The sequence below is a fragment of the Octopus sinensis genome, linkage group LG9 (genome assembly GCF_006345805.1).
Source record: "Octopus sinensis linkage group LG9, ASM634580v1, whole genome shotgun sequence".
NCBI classification, from domain to species: Eukaryota; Metazoa; Mollusca; class Cephalopoda; order Octopoda; family Octopodidae; genus Octopus; species Octopus sinensis.
Genome location: NC_043005.1, coordinates 26,784,447 through 26,795,451, shown reverse-complemented (window position 1 = coordinate 26,795,451; position 11,005 = coordinate 26,784,447).

Genomic DNA, 11,005 nt, shown 5'->3' with positions numbered 1-11,005 from the left:
CTACTACTACTACAGCGATGGTCCCCTATCACCATCATCACCTTCACCATCACCTGTATCACTATTACCATTACAACTACTTTCACCAGCACCACTACGTCAACACCATCACCAACAAGAAGAACAATATCTATAGAAATACGAGCCAACAAGCCTACTTAGTGACTTATCATGCTGGAAATAACAGCCAACTCTCTCCCACATCTCATTCTATCGGCCGAAAGAAAGGAAGAATGCATTAGACGAATGTAGCTAAAGAAATACTGAAGGACAGACTGGTTACTGTTGGAACTTCTTTGAACATAGGTCTGTTTGTATCACAAAAAATAGCAGCCACCTTTCCCTTAAATCGCATAGTATGGCCATGACATACTGGATAATATAATACGGTATATATAAACCGACAGGGTGTTCACGGTTGACTCGGAGCTGAACGAGAGCTAAATAATAACCACGACCAACAATATAACCGCCATTACCATCACAATCATTACAACCACCCTACAACCAACAACAATACAATGATATAACCACTGCAACAGCAACATCAATAACAGCAGCGACAACGAACCAACAAGTGTTCTTCAACATGGTCACTCAACTTGCTAGAAAGAGCAACCAAATCTTACTCGTCTTTCAGCAAACTGTCATTGAAATCGATGGATGTGTTAGATTAACAAAAGAGTCCTAAAAGGAGGCATGAGAACCACCATCGAGGTCTTTAATTGTAACTGAGCGCAACTAAGACTGACCTAAGTCTAAACAACAACAATTGCAAAAATACTATTTTTAAATCTCACAATGAGAGATATTCAGCAACAGTACTTTGGAGTAAAGATTGTTTGCCATCATGACATGGCAGTCCTGGTTTGGGACGAATGTTGCTGTAATTTAACCCCAGGAGACATCGTCTCCAGCTGGCTATACGACACAATCTGTGTCCTTATATTTTCGAACAATTATCCTGGGAAATGACCGGATATCGCGATACACAGATATTGTTTTGAGCTGAGAGAGGGTGCTAGATTTCCTTGTTCGAAATTATAAGGACACAGATCGTGTCGTATAGTCAGCTGGAGACGGTGCTTCCTGGGGCTAGATTACAGCAACATTCGTCCTAAACCAGGACTGCCATATCATGATGGCAAACACTATTTACAACAACACTATTTATCGCTCTGGATTGCTGTTACCATATAAACCATATGTCACACTTTACTGAAAACCCAGCTTTGTCTTTTATTTTGCTCTGATCTTGTATCTTTCTCGATCGGCATCTCACGTGGAAGGCTTTCACGGCATGCATTCGGCATTTATTGGTCTTGCGAAGGGCCGTGGACTTCATTTCAACTCAAATGGGTGCTGGTTAATATTAATTGACCTCATTCTTCCCAATTGTGTTGTCTTGTATCTAGGCTTAGAAAGTATTACATCTCTTTACGTCCCAAGTTCAAATGCAGCTGCAGACAGACTTTTCTTTCATCCTTTCGGATGATAAAGTACCAACCAAGTACAGAGCTTGACTTAATCGATACATCCATGCCTCTTGATTTATGGTTTATGCCAATGTAAGAAGCTTTTAAGATTATTATCAGGGCACTGGAGTCAGTGTAATTCATTTACCCCTCCCCCAAAATTGCTGGCCTTGTGCCAGAATTTGAAATTTCTATTATTATCAAAGTCAAAATGGTGAGCTGGCAGAATCGTTAGCATACCGAGAAAAATGTTTAGCGGTAGTTCATCTGTCTTTACGTTCTGAGTTCAAATTCCACCTTTGGGTGTCGATAAAATAAGTACCAGTTGAACACCGGAGCCGATGTAATTCACTTAACCTCTACCCCGAAATTGCTGGCCTTGTGTCAAAATTTAAAACCAACATTCTTATGAGGGTCAAGGTGGTCAGCTGATAGAATCGTTTCCGTGCAAAATGCTTTGTGGCTTTTCTTCCGACTTCACAAAGTCTCCCCGGTTAGACTTTGTCTTTCATCCTTTCTAGGTCGATAAAATAAGTACCAGCCGAGCACTGGCGTCAATAAAATCGACTTAACCTTCTTAAAAAATTCTGGCCTTGTCCCAAAATTTGATACCCTATGAAAGTCAGAATCAAAAGTGGTGATATAGCAGAATCGTTAAATGATCAGAAAAATGCTTTCCTTCAGGGTCTTAACGTGAGTTGCAGTCCCACCGAGTTTACATCTGCTTTTCATCCTTCAAGGGTCAATAAACCAAGACAGCGACCTAAGAGCTGGGGGTTGATGATATCAACTGAACGTTGCCCTCAAACTTAAGACGCTGAGTTGGCGGAATCGTTAACGCATCGGATCAGCAGCACCGTTTCTTTTGGGACTTTACGTTCTGAGTTCAAATGTCACTGAGGTCGACTTTGACCCTTCCGAACTCAATGAAATAAGTGCAAACAAAGTGCTAGGGCCGATTTAATCGACTTGCCCACCCGCCAACCTTCAAGCCTTGTGCCAAATTATGAAACGTTATTGTCGTCACCCTCCTCATCAATTGATGAAATCAGAATGGGTAAACAACAACAACAACTACTACTACTACTACTACTTCTTCTTCTTCTTCTTCTTCTTCTTCTTCTTCTTCTTCTCTTCTTCTTCTTCTTCTTCTTCAGCCGTCAGTGAAAGACAATACCATTCTCTAGTATTTAGACTCCAACAAAGAAGAAGAAGAAGAAGGAGGAGGAGGAGGAGGAGCGATGAATAAACGAAGACACAAACAAAAGCAACCGAACATACGAAAGTCCAAAGTTTGAATTCCACCACAAACAAAAAACATAAACACACGAGTCGGATTCTCATACACACACGCGCGCTTACAGACATGCATGGATGCATTTACATACACACACACACTATCATGCATATATATATATATATATATATATATATAGAGAGAGAGAGAGAGCCACACGCACACACACACACATATATATATACATACACATTCATACATAAACATCTACGCGTCTGCTTACACACGCACACGCACACATACACACATACACACACACACACACACGTTGATGAGTATATATATAGGAGAGATGTTACGTCTGAGACAAAAGTTTCTTTAGCCATTTCAAAAGGAGGAGAGGATAATGGCAGAAGCTGCCGAAACAGACTTTACATTATCAGCCTGTATAATATGTCTTGAAGATTACACAGAACCACGTGTGTTGCCATGTCTCCACACATATTGTACCAATTGTCTGAAGGAATATATTTCCAGTAAATTACAGCAGGTCAAAGACGAAAGCTGTTTCTTGTGTCCCACATGCCGTAAATCAATACACTGTTTATCGAACTCCAATTTAGATCAATTGGTCACACAGTTTCCCATTGATACCTGCATGAATGTGTTGGTCAAACTTGAGAAGCAACTGAAACATCTAATGGATGACGAAAGTAAAATAAGGAAAACGAAAGCGGCGCCAGAAGATCCTTACAAAGTTCCGACGGTGAAAGAAAATTTGTGTTATAGAGAGAAATCTTTAGTTTGTCGTCCGCAAAACAAGAGAGAACATTTTTATCCAAACAGAGAATTACAAATGAAGAAAGTTATTTCTGTTTATATTGAAATCCAGAACAAAATTCTCCCGTTTTTGAAGGAAGCTGTGTTGTTTTCAACTCCATCAGGTAATGGTGGAGAAATATATAAAACCGGAGGAAGAAACATGGCGATAGATACAGGCGAATCCAAAGAAAGACACGACAGCAAGTATAAGAAATCAGCAGTTACGGACTTAAGTATGTCACCAGTAGTGAGATCATATCGCGGCTGGAATTACCGTGGATTACTTAGAACCAACGAAGGTTATTATGTAGTGATTAATATTAGTCGTAAATGTTTGTCTTTGTACGATAATAAGCGAGTGGTGGCTCGTTTGGTGTTATCCCATGAACCATATGGGATATGTTGGTTCGGTAAAAATAAAATTGTAGTGACAGCTAGCTGCCAAAAACTTTATGTTGTTAAGCTGTTGCCCACAAAAAGCTTCGAATTGCTTCATGTGTTTCGGACATCCATTCAGTACAGTGGCATTGATTTCTATAGCGATTCGCATCTTTTGGCCATCGGTTATGGAGAGCCGCTCCTGAAATTCGTAAGTCTTACACATGACACAACCATCGAGCTGACAATCCTTAAGCTTCCTTTCTATAGTTTAAAGGGTCATAAACGTGTCCACCTTACATCGAAAGGGGATATCTATATCGCTGACACATCGAATGGGATTGTCTACTGTTTCAAACCCTATGTCGGCTGGACTAGTTATAACATTCGACAACCAACAGATGTCGTTTCGCTAGGAAACGATGTTTATATCAGCCAAGGATTCGGCATTGACAAAATACTCAGACTAAACACGCAAACGGAGAAGTTAAGTTGCTTCTTGTCGCCAAAAGATGGTTTAGCTTGTCCTTGTTCTATGGCCGTCACTAACCAAAACGGAATTATATTAGCATGCGATAACCAGAATGAACTCAAGTTGGGATTTTGGAATGAACTATAAACGTATTAACCCATGTAAGTCAATGTTGTAACACACACACATACACACAGTAATGAACAAGTTATAAACATATTTTAACATTATTTAAAGATATTTTCAATTTGTTATTCTATTGATATAAATATTATAATGTTTAATTCTATAACGCTTATTTTATATTCCAGCTTAGCTTATAATGTTTGTTGTATATTGTTTCTATGCTCGGGGAAAATTGGTTATGTCTCTCTATCAGTAACACAGTTACTGGCACACAACTGTCTACATACAGCTATCACATCCGCCTATATAGAACCAGAGACAGGTATCCAAATACTTGTAAACACCTGTCTTTATACAGTTATACACACCTGTATATCAGCGCCTATAAATACGTCTCCATTCTACTACCTATATAAGCATGTTTAAATACTGCTCTACATGACTGTTTATATTGAATTATACACACAAACACCCACGTATACATTTTACATACCTGTCTATATACGGTTGTACATATAGAAACGCACACATACACATACATATACAAATACAGTAGAACCTCGCAGTACGAGTGCCCCATTGTACGAGTAATTTGCTGTACGAGCGAGACTTGTGTGAATTTTTGTCTTGGAGTACGAGCGGAAATCCACAGTACGAGTATACATCTCTAAGGTAATTCAGTTAATAAAACCAGTTTACATATTCCTTTTGCATTCTCTATAATTGTCATTTTACTTGTAACTATACCTTTTCTGTTTCAAAACCCATAAAAAATTAATTTTGAGTAGTTTTTGAGGGGCTGGAATGGATTAATTATAATTTAGTTAATTTCAATGGGGAAAATTGATTTTTAAAACGAGTAAATTGTAAGACGAGCTCGATCATGGAACAAATTAAACTCTTACTGTGAGGTATCACTGTATGTATATATATATATATACGTTTGTTTATCTACACATATTTTGTATATATATAATTATTTATACACATTTGTTTATCTACATACCGCATATATATTAATATATATATATATATATATATATATATATTATATATATAATATATATATATATATATATATAATATATATATATATATATATATTATATATATATAAATTAAAAATTACAAGCTTAAAATTTATAAATTTTAAATGTTAAAAATATATTCATACAACAGTGCGCAGGCTGCTTGCCATACCTATCTATATACTGCTATAGACATCGTCTATATACAGTTAGACACGTGTGTCTACATACTGTTATACAAGGGTAGCTTTCCATCGGTTTCCATGACGAGGGCTCACGTGCTCCATCGTTAGGCTAATGAGCAAGCGACTGAGGTTTCACAGACACATGTACCCTAGACGTAATTCTGAGACAGAGTGGTACAATGTATGATAAGGGTTCAAATCATCCCACAGGATTTTATATAGTTTTCGCCTCATCAATTTTACTTTCAGTTATGGGTGCACCCGTAGATTATAGAAAATGACATTCGTCAGTATGATCGATCGCAGATCATTGTGCTTACGAAGCCAACATCTTAACTATTCGATAGAGAGATATGCACAGCTTTACCTTATGCGGATGTACACAAAAATCGCTATGAGCATCATTACAAATGTTTCACTCACATGATTATCTATTTAGTTATTAATTCATTATTTATATAAGCAATATATTTGTTTCGAGTAAAGATTGTTTGCCAACATAGCATGGCAATCCTGGTTTAGGACGACTGTTGCAAATAATTTAGCCTCAAGAGACATCGTCTCCAGCTGGCTATACGACACGATCTGTGTCCTTATATTTTCGAACAAGGGAATCTAGCACCCCAAATCAGCTCAAAACAATATCTGTATATCACGATTTCCGAGTGGGTGTTCTAGATTCCCTTGTTCGAAAATATAAGGACACAGATCGTGTCGTATAGTCAGCTGGAGACGATGTCTCCTGGAGCTAAATCACCACAACATTCGTTCTAAACCATTACCGACATGTTATGTTGGTAAACAATCTTTGCTCCAAAGTACTGTTGCTGAACATCTCTCGTTGTGAGATTTAAAAATAGTATTTTTCTAATATATTTGTTTGTCCCTTTGTGCACTAAATCCTACGTAAAGCCTATCGTTGAATGTTCGTTCACGTATGATGCCGGAGTTTCTTTAGCTCAACTTACACTGAAGAAAACCTAAGTCTATCAACAGTTGTAGATTCAGACTCATCCCTCATTCAGCTTACCTTCTATCATCATCATCATCATCATCATCATCATCATCATCATCACCATCATCATCATCACCATCACCATCACCATCACCATCACCATCACTATCACCACCACCACCACCACCACCACCACCACCACCACCACCATCATCATCATCATCATCACCACCACCATCACCATCATCATCATCATCATCATCATCATCATCATCATCATTATCATTATCATCATCATTATCATTATTATTATCATTATCATTATTATTATCATTATCATTATTATTATTATCATTATTATATTATTATTATTATTATTATTATTATTATTATTATTATTATTATTATTATTATCATTATTATTATTATTATTATTATTATTATTATTATTATTATTATTCAGTAGTTTTATTTTTATATCGTGCTTTCACTTCACAACCCAGCGCAGCTGTTGCTTGCTGTGATGCTCTCATGGTTACTGTATTGAAAGTAGTTAGCGTAGGATGTGTGCAGTGCCCAGTAGTGCAATTTTCTGTATGTTATATATACTTGTAAGTCCTGGTGTTTTTGTTATGTATTTGTCTGAATATTGTTTTATCATACCTAATGCGCCCCCTATGATAGGAATTGTTTCTGTTTTTTGATTCCAGATTCGAGTTACCTCTATTTCCAGGTCTTTGAATTTTGAAAGTTTCTCCATTTCTTTTAGAGAAACGTTGTCATCTGCTGGTATTTATACATCAATTAGAAAGCATTTTTTCTTCATGATCTCTGACAAATATATCTGGCCTATTGGCCTTAATTTCATATCTATTTCTTTGGTAAATCCATATACTCTGTGTAGTAGTGTTTCCAGCTGTTTATCATTTGTAGCGTATAGTTTTAGGTCATCCATATATAAAAGGTGGCTGATTGTTTTGCCGTAACATTTGTATCCGCATCCAGTTCTATTTAGCATATCAGATACAGGTGTCAGTGCCAAGCAGAAAAGGGGTGGAGAGAGCGTGTCTCCCTGGAATATTCCTCTTCTAATGCGGATGGCTTTGATTTTCACGAGTCCCTCTTTTGTTTGGAGCTGTAGCACTGTCTGCCATTTATTCATTGAGTGTCTTATGTAATTTATAATTATTGGTGCTACCTTGTTAATGGCTAGTGTTTCGAGGATCCACGTGAGGGGAATACTATCAAAAGCCTTTTGGTAGTCGATCCAGGCTATACTGAGATCTTTCTTCTTTCTGCGGCTGTCTTCAGTTATGGCTTTATTAATCATTAGTTGATCTTTACAGCCATATGAGCCATTGCAGCATCCCTTCTGCTCTTCTGGAAACAGGTTGTTTCCTTCCAGATGCTTGCTCAATCTTTGCGATGTTATTGCAGTAAAGGCTTTGTACATTGTAGGGAGACAGGTTATAGGTCTGTAGTTTTGTGGTTTTGCCGTTTCATTGGATTTGGGAATTAAGATAGTTTTCCCTTTCGTGAGCCATTCAGGCATTGTCTCTAGCTCTGCTAGTATGTCGTTAAAATTTTCAGCCAGCTTTTTGTATATTCCTGACAGATATTTTAACCAGAAGTTGGGGACCTTGTGGTGCCCAGGTGCCTTCCAGTTGGTTAGTTTTTGCAGTGCCTAGGTGACTTCTTCAGTTCTTATAGGGGTCAAGAGTTGCTCAGGTGCTAAGTTCGTTGTTTTAATAGTCCTTTTCTGAGGTTGCTCATTAGCCGAGCATTATTATTATTATTATTATTATTATTATTATTATTATTATTATTATTATTACAAAGACGGTGAACTGACAGAAACGTTAGCACTCCGGGTAAAATGCTTAGCAGTATTTCGTGTGTCTTTATGTTCTGAGTTCAAATTCCGCCGAGGTCGACTTTGTCTTTCATCTTTTCGGGGTCGATAAATTAATTACCAGTTGCGTACTGGGGTCGATCTTATCGACTGGGCTTCTCCCCAGAAATTTCGGGCCTTGTGCTTTGAGTAGAAAAGCATCGTTAGCATGCCTGGCAAACTTTTGCCAATGTCGACTTTGCCCTTCATCTTTCGGGATCGATAAAATAAGTACCAGTTGAGCAATGGGGTCGATGTCATCGATTTACCCATTCCCTTGAAATTGTTGGCTTCGTGTTAGCGAAGCGGCCATGTTTACTCTGTAGCACAAGAAAGAAAACTGGAGCTATCAAAGGGAAACTTAGCTTATATAAGCGCAAGCCGAGGAGTCAACCTCCACTCTCTGCAAAATAACAGAATTCACATCCATTCCACAATACACATAGCAGTGAATTGTTTGTATCATCCTACAGGACATACAACGTCATGAACTGGGACGCAAAAGGAATATGCATTTGGTGAGGGACACAACCCTCACAATAGCCCTGTAATAGGATTCGAATCTTGCAATGCACTGCTGCTTGTTTAAAATTTCATTAAGCAACACATTTAAGCACAATATCTAACGCATCCGTTCGTCTGTATTAAGTATATTTCTTCATCAGCAAAAATCATTTCGAGGGCAGAAGCTTGGGCAAGGTTTTATAGAATTTGTTTTTATAGAAGACCATTAGTTGTCCATGTAGAATGTCTGCTCTCTCCTCTCTATGTCTCCGATGTTGTTTAGGGAGTAAAACAAGGGCCGATACAGTTTGTCACCACCGCCGTAATAGGCGAACTCAGAACTTGTCATCACCATCATGATCACCGTTATCGTGACCGTAGTCGAGGTCATCATTATCATCATCATCATTGTCATCATCGTCGTCGGTGTCATCACCATTATTACTTCGGTGATATGGTTGCCCATTTCAACCATATCACGTTTTAAACGCGAAAGACGGTTGCAATAACAATCTTTCAACAAAAGGAAGGCACAAGGCCTGGAAGTTCTTTTGGTGGGGGACTAGTCGATTACATTGAACACAGTGTTTTTAACTGGAACTTATTTTATCAAGCCCTAAAGGGTAAAAAGTAACGTCAACCTCGGCGGAATTTGAACTCAGAACGTAGCGACGGGCCAAGCATTTTGGCCAAGCATTTTATCGAACGTGCTAACGATTTTTTCTACTCTAGGCACAAGGCCCGAATTTTTTTGGGGTGGGGAGCTAGTTGATTAGGTCGACCGCAGTACGCAACTGGTACTTAATTTATCGACTTCGAAAGGATGAAAGGCAAGGTCGACTTCAGTGGAATTTGAACTCAGAACATACGGGCGTGTTAACGATTCTGCCAGCTCGCCGCCTTATTGATTTCAAATTTTGGCACAAGGCCAGCAGTTTTAGGGAACGCTTAAGTCGATTACATCAACCCCAATGTTCAACTAGTTCTTATTTTATCGAGCCCGAAAGGATGAAAGACAAAGTCGACCTCGGCGGAATTTGAACTCAGACCGTGAAGACGGACGAAATCTCGCTAAGCATTTTATCCGGCGTGCTAACGTTTCTACCAGCTCGCCGCCTTTATAATCAAACATCCGTAAGAGACAATGGCCACTTAAATAACCAGGTGACACGTTGACTGACCAGAGGTCACTTTTGTCCTATCGCCATTCATTTTGCACATCTAGTCTAACGATACTATTTTCATGTCTTTCTTCAAGGTCAAAGGTGAATCCCATATCTTTTATTGAATTTCCCCTCCCCTGCACACACACACACACACACAATGGTAATCTTTACGGGAGACGATGTGAGACAGGGGACGGCGGACATAATGACAATCTTTTTCATTCTTTCTTCCTTCCTTCCTTACTTCCTGTCTTTCTTTCTTTCTTTCTTTCTTTCTTTCTTTCTTTCTTTCTTTCTTTCGTTGTACTAACAAGTAATAACAGTTTTGAATATTTTCTACATAAAGCTAAAACGATTCAATTTATAGAAAATTAATTAAACAAGGCGATGGCTTATATGATAACCCGGTATTTTAATGTCATGGTTAAGATCCCTTCTCGAAGAAATGCCCGGAGGGGTCCTAACCGGATACATTCAAATACCTGGTAGTAATACAAACCACTGACAAAAGTTATATACTTTTGTATGACTTTCATCGGGTTGGCCTTAAGAAATGTTATCTATCTATCTATCTATCTATCTATCTATCTATCTATCTATCTATCTATCTATCTATCTATCTATCTGTCTGTCTGTCTGTCTGTCAGTCTGTCAATCTGTCTGTCTATCTGTCTGTCTGTCAATCTGTCTGTCTAGCTATTTGTCTGTCTTGTCTATCTCTTTCTTTCTCTCACTCTCTCTCTCTCTCTCTCTCTCTCTCTCTCTC